This window comes from Pongo abelii, chromosome 10 (genome assembly GCF_028885655.2).
Source record: "Pongo abelii isolate AG06213 chromosome 10, NHGRI_mPonAbe1-v2.0_pri, whole genome shotgun sequence".
In the NCBI taxonomy this organism is placed as follows: Eukaryota; Metazoa; Chordata; class Mammalia; order Primates; family Hominidae; genus Pongo; species Pongo abelii.
The window spans coordinates 100,013,472-100,027,019 of record NC_071995.2 but is presented as its reverse complement, the minus strand read 5'-3'; the positions used below and the strand labels follow the sequence as shown (position 1 = coordinate 100,027,019).

Genomic DNA, 13,548 nt, shown 5'->3' with positions numbered 1-13,548 from the left:
CTGTAATCCTAGCTACTTGAAGGCTGAGGCAGGAGGATCACTTGAGGCCAGAAGTTTGAGACCAGCCTGGCAACATAGTGAGACCCCGTCTCTACAAAAAAATTTAGAAATTAGCTGGATGTGGTGGTGTAGTAGTTTCAGCTACCTGGGAGGCTGAGGTGGGAGGTTCGCTTGAACCTGGGAGGCTGAGGCTGCAGTGAGCCGAGATCATGCCACTGCACTCCAGCCTGGGTGACAGAGTGAAATCCTGTCTCTTAAAAAAAACACAATACCCCAAAATGAAGGCCTCAGAAGCAAAACTCTTTCTCTTTCTCCTGATGTTCTTTCAGTCCCATTCTCCCCAAAAACTAGCCATAGAAACCAGAATCCCTCTTCCCAAGGCAGATCATAGAACTCAGAACACTTTTTCCCCAAAGCCAGCCATAAAACCTAAAAAGATTACTTTTATTTTTCTTCTATCTTTCTGTGTAAAAATTGGCCAAAAAAAAATTATTGGAGCTATCTTCTTTGACTGTTGATCCTAAGACCCTCCATTCCAGAGAGGGTCCTGGCCCTATAACCAGAAAAAAAAAAAATACCCAGAGAGGCTGAAAAGAATGTAGACACACAGGCATTTCTGGGGGTCCTACTCAGGCTATTAGCATTAGGTCATAACCCTTTTGTCCAATCACATTTCTACACCACTGTTCTAGTTTGTAAACCTAAACGTTAAAGGACAATTTTTCCTGTATTTCTGGATCTTCATTCTAAAGGCTCCTGTGTATACATGTTAAATACATCCGTATGTCTTTTCTGCTTTTGTTTTTCATTTATTTTATTTTATTCTTTAGAGACTGGGTCTTGCTATGTTTCCCAGGCTGGTCTCCAACTCCAGGCCTCAAACAATCCTCCTGCCTGAGCCTTCTGAGTTGCTGGGATTACAGATGTGCACCAACTGTCCCCAGTTGTTGTATGCATTTTCTTCAATTAATCTGCCTTTTTGTGGATTGATTTTTCAATACCCTTCAGAGGGCCAAAAGGAACCTTTCCTTTGGCCCCTACATTACAAAAGTCACCTAATTTCTTTTTCCTGTCAGTGCAACATTAACAGCAAAAATGCCAGTAACCAAGTTTTTTTTTTTAACTCCATTTTCCAAGTCCTATTGTATATTTTATCACGCAAGTGTTCACTTTTTAAAACATATTAGCTAACTTCAACTTCAGAAACAACAGCTATTCTATAGCCTACAAAATTTGACCAACTATATAAATAGTTATTATAGTTAATGCATAGCTGGGTAGTTTAAGTTCCTCTAAAAATTATGTAACAAATAATTTAATTTTTAATTTTTTGAACTTTGTTTTTTTAAATAATAGAGACTGAGTTTCACCATGTTGCCCAGGCTGGTCTTGAATTCCTGGACTCAAGTGACCTGCCTGACTCAGCCTCTCAAAGTGCTGGAATTACAGGCATGAGCCACCTCCCAGGCTCAAGTGATTGTTTCCACCTTAGCCTCCCAAATAGCTGGGACTACAGATGTGTGCCAACATGCCCGGCTAATTTTTTTTTTAATCCAAAATGTGTTTATTGAGATGGTTTCCCACTCATCTTGATTCAGAGCGCTTTTAGTGCTGCTTCCTCCTAAAGGAACATCCTTCTGTAAGCCTTGCTTTTCCTCTTGTAGGCTAGCAGTGGACAGTAGAGCAGCCAAAGCACAAAACTACTGTTTGTGCATGCTAAAGACCATGGTGATTTTATAGCATCCTGGGCATTTCACATCCATGAAGTAGGAACTGGGGCTCTGCACCAGGCGTTTCCTCTTGTGTTTCCTCTTCTCCTCTTCTGAAGAGGGATGAAGGAGATCCTTTGCAAGAGGCACATTCTCTTGGGTAGGTCATCACTGCCAGAAAGGATTTTTTACCTTTTTTTTTTTTTTTTTTTTGAGAAGGAGTTTCGCTCCTGTTGCCCAGTCTGGAGTGCAATGGCGCAATCTTGGCTCACCACAACCTCCACCTCCCAGGTTCAAGCGATTCTCCTGCCTCATCCTCCCAAGTAGCTGGGCTTACAGGCATGCGCCACCATACCTAGCTAATTTTGTATTTTTAGTAGAGACAGAGTTTCTCTATGTTGGTCAGGCTGGTCTCAAACTCCTGACCTCAGGTGATCCGCCAGCCTTGGCCTCCCAAAGTGCTGGGATTACAGGCGTGAGCCACTGCGCCAGGCGACTTTTTTTTTTTTTTTTTTGACATGGAGTCTCACTCTGTTGCCCAGGCTAGAGTACAGTGGGGCAATCTTCTCACTGCAACCTCCACCTCCTGGGTTCAAGTGATTCTTCTGCCTCAGCTTGCCAAGTTGCTGGGATTACTAGGAGCACGCCACCACACCCAGCTAATTTTTGTATTTTTAGTAGAGATGGGGTTTCACCATATTGGCCAGGCTGGTCTTGAACTTCTGACCTCGTGATCCACCCACCTCAGCCTCCCAAAGTGCTGGGATTACAGGCATAAGCCACTGTGCCTGGCTGATTTTTAAATTTTTTATACAGATAAAGTTTCATCACGTTGCCCATGCTGGTCTCAAACTCTTGGGCTCAAGTGATCCACCCTCCTTAGCCTCACAAAATTTTGGGATTACAGACATGAGCCACTGCTCCCAGGCATCAAAGTTTCTTTATCAAAGGATGAGTTTGGCCCCCTTTTGGCTCTCTCTTGCCGTCTCTTTGCCCTTCCACCATGGGGTAACACAGAATAAGGCCCTTGCCAGATGTCAGCTTCTCAGTCTTGGACTTCCCAGCCTCTCAAATCATGAGCCAATACATTTCTGTTTATCATATATAATACATAAATAAAAACAAAAATACAAATTTAGGTCACAGTCCAGGCGCAGGAGTTCGAGACCAGCCTGGCCAACATGGTGAAATCCCATCTCTAGTAAAAAAACAAAAATTAGCCAGGCATGGTGACGCGTGCCTATAATCCCAGGTATTCAGGAGGCTGAGGCAGGAAAATCACTTGAATCTGGGAGGCGGAGGTTGCAGTGAGCCGAGATCACGCCATTGCACTCCAGCCTGGGCAATAGAGTGAGACTCCATCTCAAAAAAAAAAAAAAAAAATTTAGGTCACAGACAGATCCTTTGAGATTCTGATAGAGGTTCCAGACTGTCTTTCTGAGAAAAGAATGCATGGGCCAGGTGCAGTGGCTCACACCTGTAATTCCAGCACTTTGGGGGGCCGAGGCAGGCGGATCATGAGGTCAGGAGTTTGAGACCAGCCTGACGAACATGGTGAAACCCCATCTCTACTAAAAATTAGCCGGGCATGGTAGCACGCACCTGTAATCCCAGCTACTCGGGAGACTGAGGCAGGAGAATTGCTTGAACCCGGGAGGTGGAGGTTGCAGTGAGCCGAGATCGCGCCATTGCACTCTAGTCCAGGTGACAGAGCGAGAGTCCATCTCAAAAAAAAAAAAATGCATGTACACACAGAGATAAAATTCTGAAAATAATTTTAATAGGTGTGCAGGCTCCCAGAAGTCTACTGTGAATTAACAGAATGTCAGGTTAAAGACCATTTCTCTCAACAAAATAAATAAGTTTAACCAAAGAACTATAATACCTGTTACTGAAAACTCCAAAACATTGAAAAAAATTTATATATATATGTATCTCACGCTTGTCGTCCAGGCTGGAGTGCAATGGCACAATCTCAGCTCACTGCAACTTCTGCCTCCTGGGTTCAAGCAATTCTTTTGCCTCAACCTCCTGAGTAGCTGAGACTACAGACACATACCACCACGCCAGCTAATTTTAGTATTTTTAGTAGAAACAGGGTTTCGCCATGTTGGCCAGGCTGAACTCGAAATCCTTACCTCAGGTGATCCACCCACCTCAGCCTCCCAAAGTGTTGGGATTACAGGCGTGAGCCACCACTCCTGGCCTGTATAATATTGTTTCTTATGGTTTTTTTTTTTTTTTCAGACAAGGTCTCTGTTTCCCATGCTGGAGTGCAGTGGTGCTATCACAGCTCACTGCAACCCTGACTTTCTGAACTCAATTGATCCTCTCACCTCAGCCTTCTGAGTAGCTAGGATTACAGGTGTGTGCCACCATGCCCAGCTAATTTTTGTGGTTTTTTTTTTTTTTTTTTTGAGAGGGAGTCTCACTCTGTCACCAAGGCTGGAGTACCGTGGCATGATCTCGGCTCACTACAACCACTGTCTCCTAAGTTCAAGCGATTATCCCACCTCAGCCTCTCAAGTATCTGGGACTATAGGCACATGCAACCATGCTCGGCTAATTTTTGTATTTTTAGTAGAGATGGGGTTTCACTACGTTGGCCAGGCTGGTCTCGAACTCCTGACTTCGTGATCCGCCTGCCTTGGCCTCCCAAAATGTTGGGATTATAGGCATGAGCCACCGCGCCCACCCTAATTTTTTTTTTTTTTTAATAGTTATGCAGTTTTATCATGTTACCCAGGCTGGTCTCAAACTCCTGGGTTCAAGCGATCCACCCGCCTTGGACTACCAAAATGCTGGGATTACCAGCATAAACTGCTGTGCCTGGCCCATAAATGTTGTTAAGATGACAGCACTTCCTGCTATGGTTTGAACGTAGGTATCCCTCCAAAATTCATATGTTGGAATTCAACACGGTACCCTCCTCTCGACCTCATCTATGGGGGATATGTTTCAAGACTCCCAGTGGATGCCTGAAACTGCAGACAGTATCAAATCGTATATGACAATGCTCTGGAGCGCCCAGGACTAGATCTCCTCACTGCTGATTACTAACAGTATTGCATCAGAGTACAAAGCATGGGAGTTGGAAAATGAGTAGTATGGAAGGGAGGGTTGGGAAAAGCAAAGGCTTCTTTTTGGCATATCAGAATTGCTAGGATCACTACTCTTGCATTTTGGGGTGATTTTCTTTTCTTTTCTTTTCCTTTTGAGACGGAGTTTCGCTCTTGTTGTACAGGCTGGAGTACAATGGTGCAACCTTAGCTCACTACAACCACCGCCTCCTGGGTTCAGGTGATTCTCCTGCCTCTGCCTCCCCAGTAGCTGGGATTACAGGCATGCGCCACCACACGCGGCTTATTTATTTATTTATTTATTTATTTATTTATTTATGCAAGATAGAGTGTTGCTCTGTTGCTCAGGCTGGAATGCGGGGCACGATCTCAGCTCACTGCAACCTCCGCCTCCGGGGTTCAAGTGATTCTCCTGACTCAGCCTCCTGAGTAAACTGAGATTACAGGCACACACCACCATGCCCAGCTAAATTTTGTATTTTTAGTAGAGACGGGGTTTCATCAGGTTGACCAGGCTGGTCTTGAACTCCTGACCTCATGATCTGCCCACCTCAGCCTCTCAAAGTGCTGGGATTACAGGCATGAGCCACCGCGTCCCGCCAATTTTGTATTTTTAGTAGAGACGGGGTTTCACCACATTGGTCAGGCTGTTCTGAAACTCCTGACCTCAGGTGATCCACCTGAAGTGCTGGGATTACAGGCATGAGCCACCGCGCCCAGCCTGGGGTGATTATTAAGTAAAACAAGAGTTACTTGAACACAAGCACTGTAATACTGTGACAGTTGATTTGATAACTGAGATGGCTACTAAGTGACTAGCAGGTGGGTAGCATATACCGCAGGGATATGCTGAACAAAGGGATAAAATTAACATCCAGGACAGCACAGAGCAGGATGGTGTGAGATTTTAACATGCTACGCAGAATAGCAAGAAATTTAAAACTTAGAATTATTTCTGGAATTTTCAATTTAATATTTTTGGACCGAGGTGGACCTTGGGTAAATGAAACCTCAAAAAGTTCACCACAGATAAGGGGAAACTACTCTATTTATGTGACAATATTAAAAGGTAGGACTTCTAGTGAAGGGATTAATTCGTGAGGGCTCTGACCTCATGTATGGATTAATACTCTTTTAAAAAAGGTTGAAGGGGGCTGAGCGTGGTGGCTCACGCCTGTAATCCCAGCACTTTGGGAGGACGAGGCGGGTGGATCACGAGGTCAGGAGGTCGAGACCATCCTGGCCAACATGGTGAAACCCCATCTCTACTAAAAATACAAAAATTAGCCAGGTGTGGTGGCACGTGCCATAGTCCCAGCTACTTGGGAGGCTGAGGCAGGAGAATCGCTTGAACCTGGGAGGTGGAGGTTGCAGTGAGCCGAGATCTCGCCATTGCACTCCAGCCTGATGACGGAGTGAGACTCGAAAAAAAGGTCGAAAGGAGTGCTCAATGCCTTTTGTCCTTCAACCATATGAGAAAGGACCAAGAGGCGCCATCTTGGAAGCAGATAGCAATCCTTACCAAGGACCAAACTTGCTAGTGTGTTGATCTTGGACTTCCCAGCTCTAGAACTACGATAAATAAATTTCTATTGTTTATAAATTACTCAGTCTAAGGTATTTTGTTATAGCAGCAGGAACAAGCTAAGACATTTCCCAAATTAATCTACAGATTCAATGTAATCCCTATAAAAATTCCAACTGCCTTTTTTTTTTTTTTTTTTTTGCAGAAATGAATAAACTGATTCTAAAATTCACATGGAAATGGAAGGGACCCAGAATAGCCAAGACAAAGTAGGAAAAGAACAAAGTTGGAGGACTCACACTTCCTAATTTTAAAACCTACTACAAAGCTACAACAATCAACAGCTGCTTTGGGAGGCTAAGGTGGGAGGATCACTCAAGGCCAGGAGTTTAAGACCAGCCTGGGCGACATAGTGAGGCTCCATCTCTGCAAAAAATTAAAAAATAAGCCAGGGATGGTGTTGCACACTCATAGTCCTTGCTATTCAGGAGACTGAAGCAGGGGGATTGCTTGAGTCCAGGAGTTTGAGGCTACAGTGAGCTATGATTGCATCATCATACTCCAGTCTGGGCAACAGAGTGATGCTCTGTCTCAAAATTAAAAAAAAAAAAAAATCAACACGGTGTGTGTGGTACTGGCACAAAGATAAACATATACATCAATGGACTAGAACTGATAATTCAGAGGTTGGGCACAGTAGCTCATGCATGTAATCCCAGCACTTTGGGAGGCCGAGGCGGGTGGATCACTTGAGGCCAGGAGTTTGAGATCAGCCAGGCCAACATGGTGAAAACCCGTTTCTACTAAAAATACAAAAATTAGCCAGGCATGGTTGCGTGCACCTGTAATGCCAGCTACTTGGGAGGCTGAGGCACGAGAATCACTTGAATCCAGGAGGTGAAGGTTGCAGTGAGCCGAGATTGTGTCCCTGTACTCCAGCCTGGGCAACAGAGGGAGACCCTGTCTCAGAAAAAAAAAAAAAAAGATAATTCAGAAATAAATTTGTAATGTAGTAATGTGAAATGAATACTGACTTTTTTTGTAAAATTAGTTAAAATTATTTAAAAAAAGAAAAAAGATGGGCCAAGTGTGGTGGCTCACCTCTGCAATGCCAGCAGCACTTTGGGAGGCCAAGGCAGGCAGATCACTTGAGCTCAGAAGTTTGAGACCAGCCTTGGCAACATGGTGAAACCCTGTCTCTACTAAAAATACAAAAATTATCTGGGTGTGGTGGTGCACACCTGTAGTTCCAGCTACTCAGAAGCCTAGGTGGGAGGATCACTTGAGCCCGGGAGGCAGAGGTTGTAGTGAGCTGAGATTATGCCACTGCACTTCAGCCTAAGTGACAGAGCAAGACCCCATTTCAAAAGAAAAAAAAAGGGAAAAAAGAAAAAAAGAGGCTGGGTGCAGTGGCTCACACCTGTAATCCCAGCACTTTGGGAGTCCAAGGTGGGCGGATCACCTGAGGTCAGGAGTTCAAGACCAGCTTGGCCAACATGGTGAAACCCTGTCTCTACTAAACATACAAAAAATTAGCCAGGCATGGTGGCAGGCACCTGTAATCCCAACTACTTGGGAGGAGGAGGCAGGAGAATCCTTGAACCTGGGAGGCGGAGGTTGTGGTGAGCCGAGTTTGCACCACTGCATTCCAGCTTGGGCAACAGAGTGAGACTCCATCTCAAAAAAAAAAAAAAAAAAAAAAAATAGCCAGGCGTGGTGGCACACACATGTAGTCCCAGCTACTTGGGAGGCTGAGGCAGGAGAAGTGATTGAGTCCAGGAGGTGGAAGTTGCAGTGAGTGGAGATTGCGCCACTACACTTCAGCCTGGGCAACAGAGAGAGACTCTGTCTCAAAAAAAAAAAAAAAAAAAAAAAGAAAAGAAAAGAAAAAAGAAATTTATATTACCTATGATCAATTGATTTTTGACAAGGTGTGAAGACCATTTAATGGAGAAAGTCTACTTTCTTCAACAAAAGGTGCCAGGACAACTGGATATTCACATGCCAGGGTTTGTTTTGTTTTGTTTTGTTTTGTTTTGTTTTTTTGAGACAGAGTCTTTCTCTGTCACGCAGGCAGGAGTGCAGTGGTGCAATCTTGGCTCACTGCAACCTCTACCTCCCAAGTTCAAGTGATTCTTCTGCCTCAGCCTCCCAAGTAGATGGGATTACAAGCATGCAGCACCACACCTGGCTAATTTTTGTATTTTTAGTAGAGACTGGTTTCACCATGTTGGCCAGGCTGGTTTCAAACTCCTGGCCTCAAGTGATCTGCCTGCCTTGCCCTCCCAAAGTACTGGGATTACAGGCATGAGCCAACCAAGCCTGGCAAAGCAAATGAATTTTGATCCATATTTCACACAGTTTGCAAAAATCAACCCAAAATAAAAAAAGATCAAAATATAAGCGCTAAAACAATAAAACTCCTAGAAGAAAATATAACTGTAAATCTTTGTGAGCTTGGGTTAGGCAATGGTTTCTCAGATATGATACCAAAAGCACAAGCTACAAAAGCAAAAAGTAGATTTTTTTTTTTTTTTTTTTTTGAGGAAGAGTCTTGCTCTGTTGCCCAGGCTGGAGTGCAGTGGCACAATCTTGGCTTGCTGCAACCTCCACCTCCTGGGCTCAAGTGATTCTCCTGCCTCAGCCTCCTGGGTAACTGGGATTACAGGTGTGTACCACCACACCTGGCTAATTTTTGTATTTTTAGTAGAGATGGGGTGTCGCTATGTTGGCCAGGCTGGTCTTGAACTCCTGACCTCAGGTGGTTCACCCATCTCGGCCTTTCAAAGTGCTAGGATTGCAGGCATGGGCCACCACACCCAGCTGAAAAAAAAAAATAGATAACTTGTATGTCTTAGTCCATTTTGTGTGGTTATAAGAGAATATCATAGATTGAGGAATTTATAAAGAAGAAAAAATTACTTCTCACAATTCTGGAGGCTGGGAAGTCCAACATCAAGATGCCTGCATCCTGTGAGGGCCTTCTTGCTCTGTCATCCCATGGCAGAAGGTGGAAGGGCAAGAGAGCCCTCTTGAGAGAAAGGGCAGAACTCACTTTCATAACAAACTTACTCTAGTGGTAACAAACCCACTCCTTTGATAACAACATGAATTCATTCATGAGGATAAAGCCCTCATGATCTAATCACCTCATAAATGTCCCACTTCTCAGTAGTGTGGCATTGCAGATCATGTTTCCAACACATGAACTTTGGAGGACACATTCAAACCAGAGCACTGGACTTCAACAAAATTAAAAACTTTTGGCCAGGCGCGGTGGCTCAAGCCTGTAATCCCAGCACTTTGGGAGGCCAAGACGGGTAGATCACGAGGTCAGGAGATCGAGACCATCCTGGCTAACACTGTGAAACCCTGTCTCTACTAAAAATATAAAAAAATTAGCTGGGCGTGGTGGCAGGCACCTGTAGTCCCAGCTACTCAGGAGGCTGAGGCAGGAGAATGGCATGAACCCAGGAGGCGGAGCTTGCAGTGAGCCGAGATTGTGCCACTGCACTCCAGCCTGGGCGACAGAGCAAGACTCCATCTCAAACAAACAAACAAACAAAAATTAAAAACGTTTGTGTGTCAAAGGGCATGCTCAACGAAGTGAAAAAACTCACAGAATGGGAGAAAATATTTGTAAATCATAAATCTGATAAGGATCTAGTACACAGAATATATAAAGAACTTTTACAACTCAACAACAGAAAGATAAATAATCCAATTAAAAGATGGACAAAAGATGTGAATAGACATTTCTCCAAAGAAGATATACATATGTCCAATAAACATGTGAAAAGATTTTCAAAATCATTAGTTTTTATCAGCAAAATTCAAATCAAAACCATGATGCAACCCACCTACTAGGATGGCTATAATTTAAAAAGTGGAAAATAAGTGATGGTGAGAATGTGGAAAAAACAGAACCCAGATGCATTGCTGGTGTGAATGTAAAATGGCATAGCCACCATGGGAAATAGTTTGGTAGTTCTTCAAAAAGTTAAATACACATATGACCCACCAATTCCACTCCTAGGTATATACCCAAGAGAACTGAAAACATATGTACCCACAAAAACTTGTGCAGAGATGTTAATAGCATCTTTATTCAAATAGCCAAAAAGTGAAAACAACCCAATGTCCACTAACTTATGAATGGATAAACAAATTGTGGTATATTCATATAACAGAATATTATTCGGCCATAAAAAGGAATGACATATTGATACATGCTACAATATGGATGAACCTTGAAAACATTATGCCAAATAAGCCAAACACAAAAGAACAAATACTGTATGATCCTACTTATATGAACTACCTAGATTAGGCAAATTCATAGAGAAAGAAAGTAGATTAGAGGTTACCAGAGGCAGGAATTTGGGGCAAGGACTAGAGAATTATTACTTAATTGGTATAGATTTTCTATTCAGGGTGCTGAAAATGTTCTGGTATTAGAAAGTGGTGACAGTTGCAAACCTTGTGAATCTACTAAAAACCACTGAATTGTACATTTAAAAATGGTGAGTTATGGTATGTGAATTGTATCTTAATTGAAAAAACAACAACCTTTAGTCTAAAGAGAAATTCTGCTTTGTTGGCAAAATACATGTCATTAAAAGGAAACATGTTTGAAACACTATACATATCCTGATTTGGGAAACTCAACACACCTAGTTATGATCTCAAATTGCTCCTAAATTTAAAATACAATTATAAATATACATAGTTATAAACCCTTATGAAGCCTATATTATACTTATATATTTATACTTATTATGGGTTTCTTCTTTGTAGAATAAAATCTGAACAACAGAATGTAACTTCCAATAGGCAATGGAACACACATAAATGCTAAGTTCCTAACTTTGGAAACTACAGCAAATACTTGAGGCATAGGCATGTATTTGAAAAGACATTTATGAAATGAATAGATCATGGCTCAGTTACAAAAGACATCATAATTTAGTTATTCCAGGCCAAGTTAAATTATCAAATTTGCTGTCCTGGCTTTGTTGTCTAGCTTGTTTTTACTTCTTTATGTGTAATTGAGGTGGCTGAAATTGAGGATTTTTCTAGCTTTAAAATTCTGAGCTTATTTGATCTTATTGTGACTTATAGTCAAAGGAGTTTTTGAATTATTTTGTTTGCTTGCAGTGCATTAAAACATTCACATTTCAAAATTTAGTGATTCCTGGACCATAAGATCTGAAAAGGAAGAAACTGCCCTCTCAGCTTTTAGTAAACTGACCAATTGACCTGATTCTAGTAAGAATTAGTCTGAAACAACACCACCACCTGGTGGCTTCTCTTCAAATATCAATTTCCTTGAAGACGATGGTTTGGCCTCTTGTATCAAATTAGGACAAGTGCTTCAGTTACCACTATCTTACGAAACAATTTTAATCATATTGCAGAATATATGCTCAAGAACTAAACTAATATTTATTGCCTTGGCCTCAAAAACTTACTTTGTAATTTAAACATTTGTTTAATGGCCATGTACAAGAACAAAATAGTGAACAAATAGACAAAAATACTTGCATTCATAGATCTTACATTCTAGTGAATGTAAGACAATAAATAATCAGCATAATAAGCAAGTAAATTATAATCTGGTGAGAAGTTGTATTAAAACATCAGGCTAAGGGTAGGTTGCAATTTTTTAAAATTATATTTTAAGTTCTAGGGTACATGTGCACAACGTGCAGGTTTGTTACATGTGTATACATGTGCCATGTTGGTGTGCTGCACCCATTAACTCGTCATTTACATTAGGTATATCTACTAATGCTATCCCTCCCCCCTCCCCTCACCCCACGACAGGCCTCAGTGTGTGATGTTCCCCTTCCTGTGTCCAAGTGTTCTCACTGTTCAATTCCCACCTATGAGTGAGAACATGTGGTGTTTGGTTTATTGTCCTTGTGACAGTTTGCTGAGAATGATGGTTTCCAGCTTCATCCATGTCCCTACAAAGGACATGAACTCATCCTTTTTTATGGCTGCATAGTATTCCATGGTGTGTATGTGCCACATTTTCTTAATCCAGTCTATCATTGATGGACATTTGGGTTGGTTCCAAGTCTTTGCTATTGTGAATAGTGCTGCAATAAACATACCTGTGCATGTGTCTTTATAGCAGCATGATTTATAGTCCTTTGGGTATATACCCAGTAATGGGATGGCTGGGTCAAATGGTATTTCTAGTTCTAGATCCTTGAGGAATCGTCACACTGTCTTCCACAATGGCTGAACTAGTTTACAGTCCCACCAACAGTGTAAAAGTGTTCCTATTTCTCCACATCCTCTTCAGCACCTGTTGTTTCCTGACTTTTTAATGATTGACATTCTAACTGGTGTGAGATCATTGTGGTTTTGATTTGCATTTCTCTGATGGCCAGTGATGATGAGCATTTTTTCATGTGTCTTTAGCTGCATAAATGTCTTCTTTTGAGAAGTGTCTGTTCATATCCTTTGCCCACTTTTTGATGGGGTTGTTTGTTTTTTTCTTGTAAATTTGTTGGAGTTCTTTATAGATCCTGGATATTAGCCCTTCATCAGATGAGTAGATTGCAAAAATTTTCTCCCATGCTGTAGGTTGCCTGTTCACTCTGATGGCAGTTTCTTTGGCTGTGCAGAAGCTCTTTAGTTTAATTAGATCCCATTTGTCAATTTTGGCTTTTGTTGCCATTGCTTTTGGTGTTTTAGACATGAAGTCCTTCCCCATACCTATGTCCTGAATGGTATTGCCTAGGTTTTCTTCTAGGGCTTTTATGGTTTTAGGTCTAACATTTAAGTCTTTAATCCATTTTGAATTAATTTTTTATAAGGTGTAAGGAAGGGATCCAGTTTCAGCTTTCTACATATGGCTAGCCAGTTTTCCCAGCACCATTTATTAAATAGGGAATCCGTTCCCCATTTCTTGTTTTTGTCAGGTTTGTCAAAGATCAGATGCTTGTAGATGTGTGGTATTATTTCTGAGGGCTCTGTTCTGTTTCATTGGTCTATATCTCTGTTTTGGTACCAGTACCATGCTGTTTTGGTTATTGTAGCCTTGTAGTATAGTTTGAAGTCAGGTAGTGTGATGCCTCCAGCTTTGTTCTTTTGGCTTAGGACTGACTTGGCAATGCAGGCTCTTTTTTGCTTCCATATGAACTTTAAAGTATTTTTTCCAATTATGTGAAGAAAGTCATTGGTAGCTGCAGGGGGATGGCATTCAATCTATAAATTACCT

At 42.0% G+C, this 13,548-nt stretch overlaps 1 pseudogene; it reads right to left on the bottom strand.

Annotated features, from left to right (window-relative positions):
• Positions 1-1,546: 1,546 nt before the first annotated feature.
• Positions 1,547-1,868, bottom strand: LOC112135821 (small ribosomal subunit protein eS27-like; annotated as a pseudogene).
• Between the last annotated feature and the right edge of the window lie 11,680 nt (positions 1,869-13,548).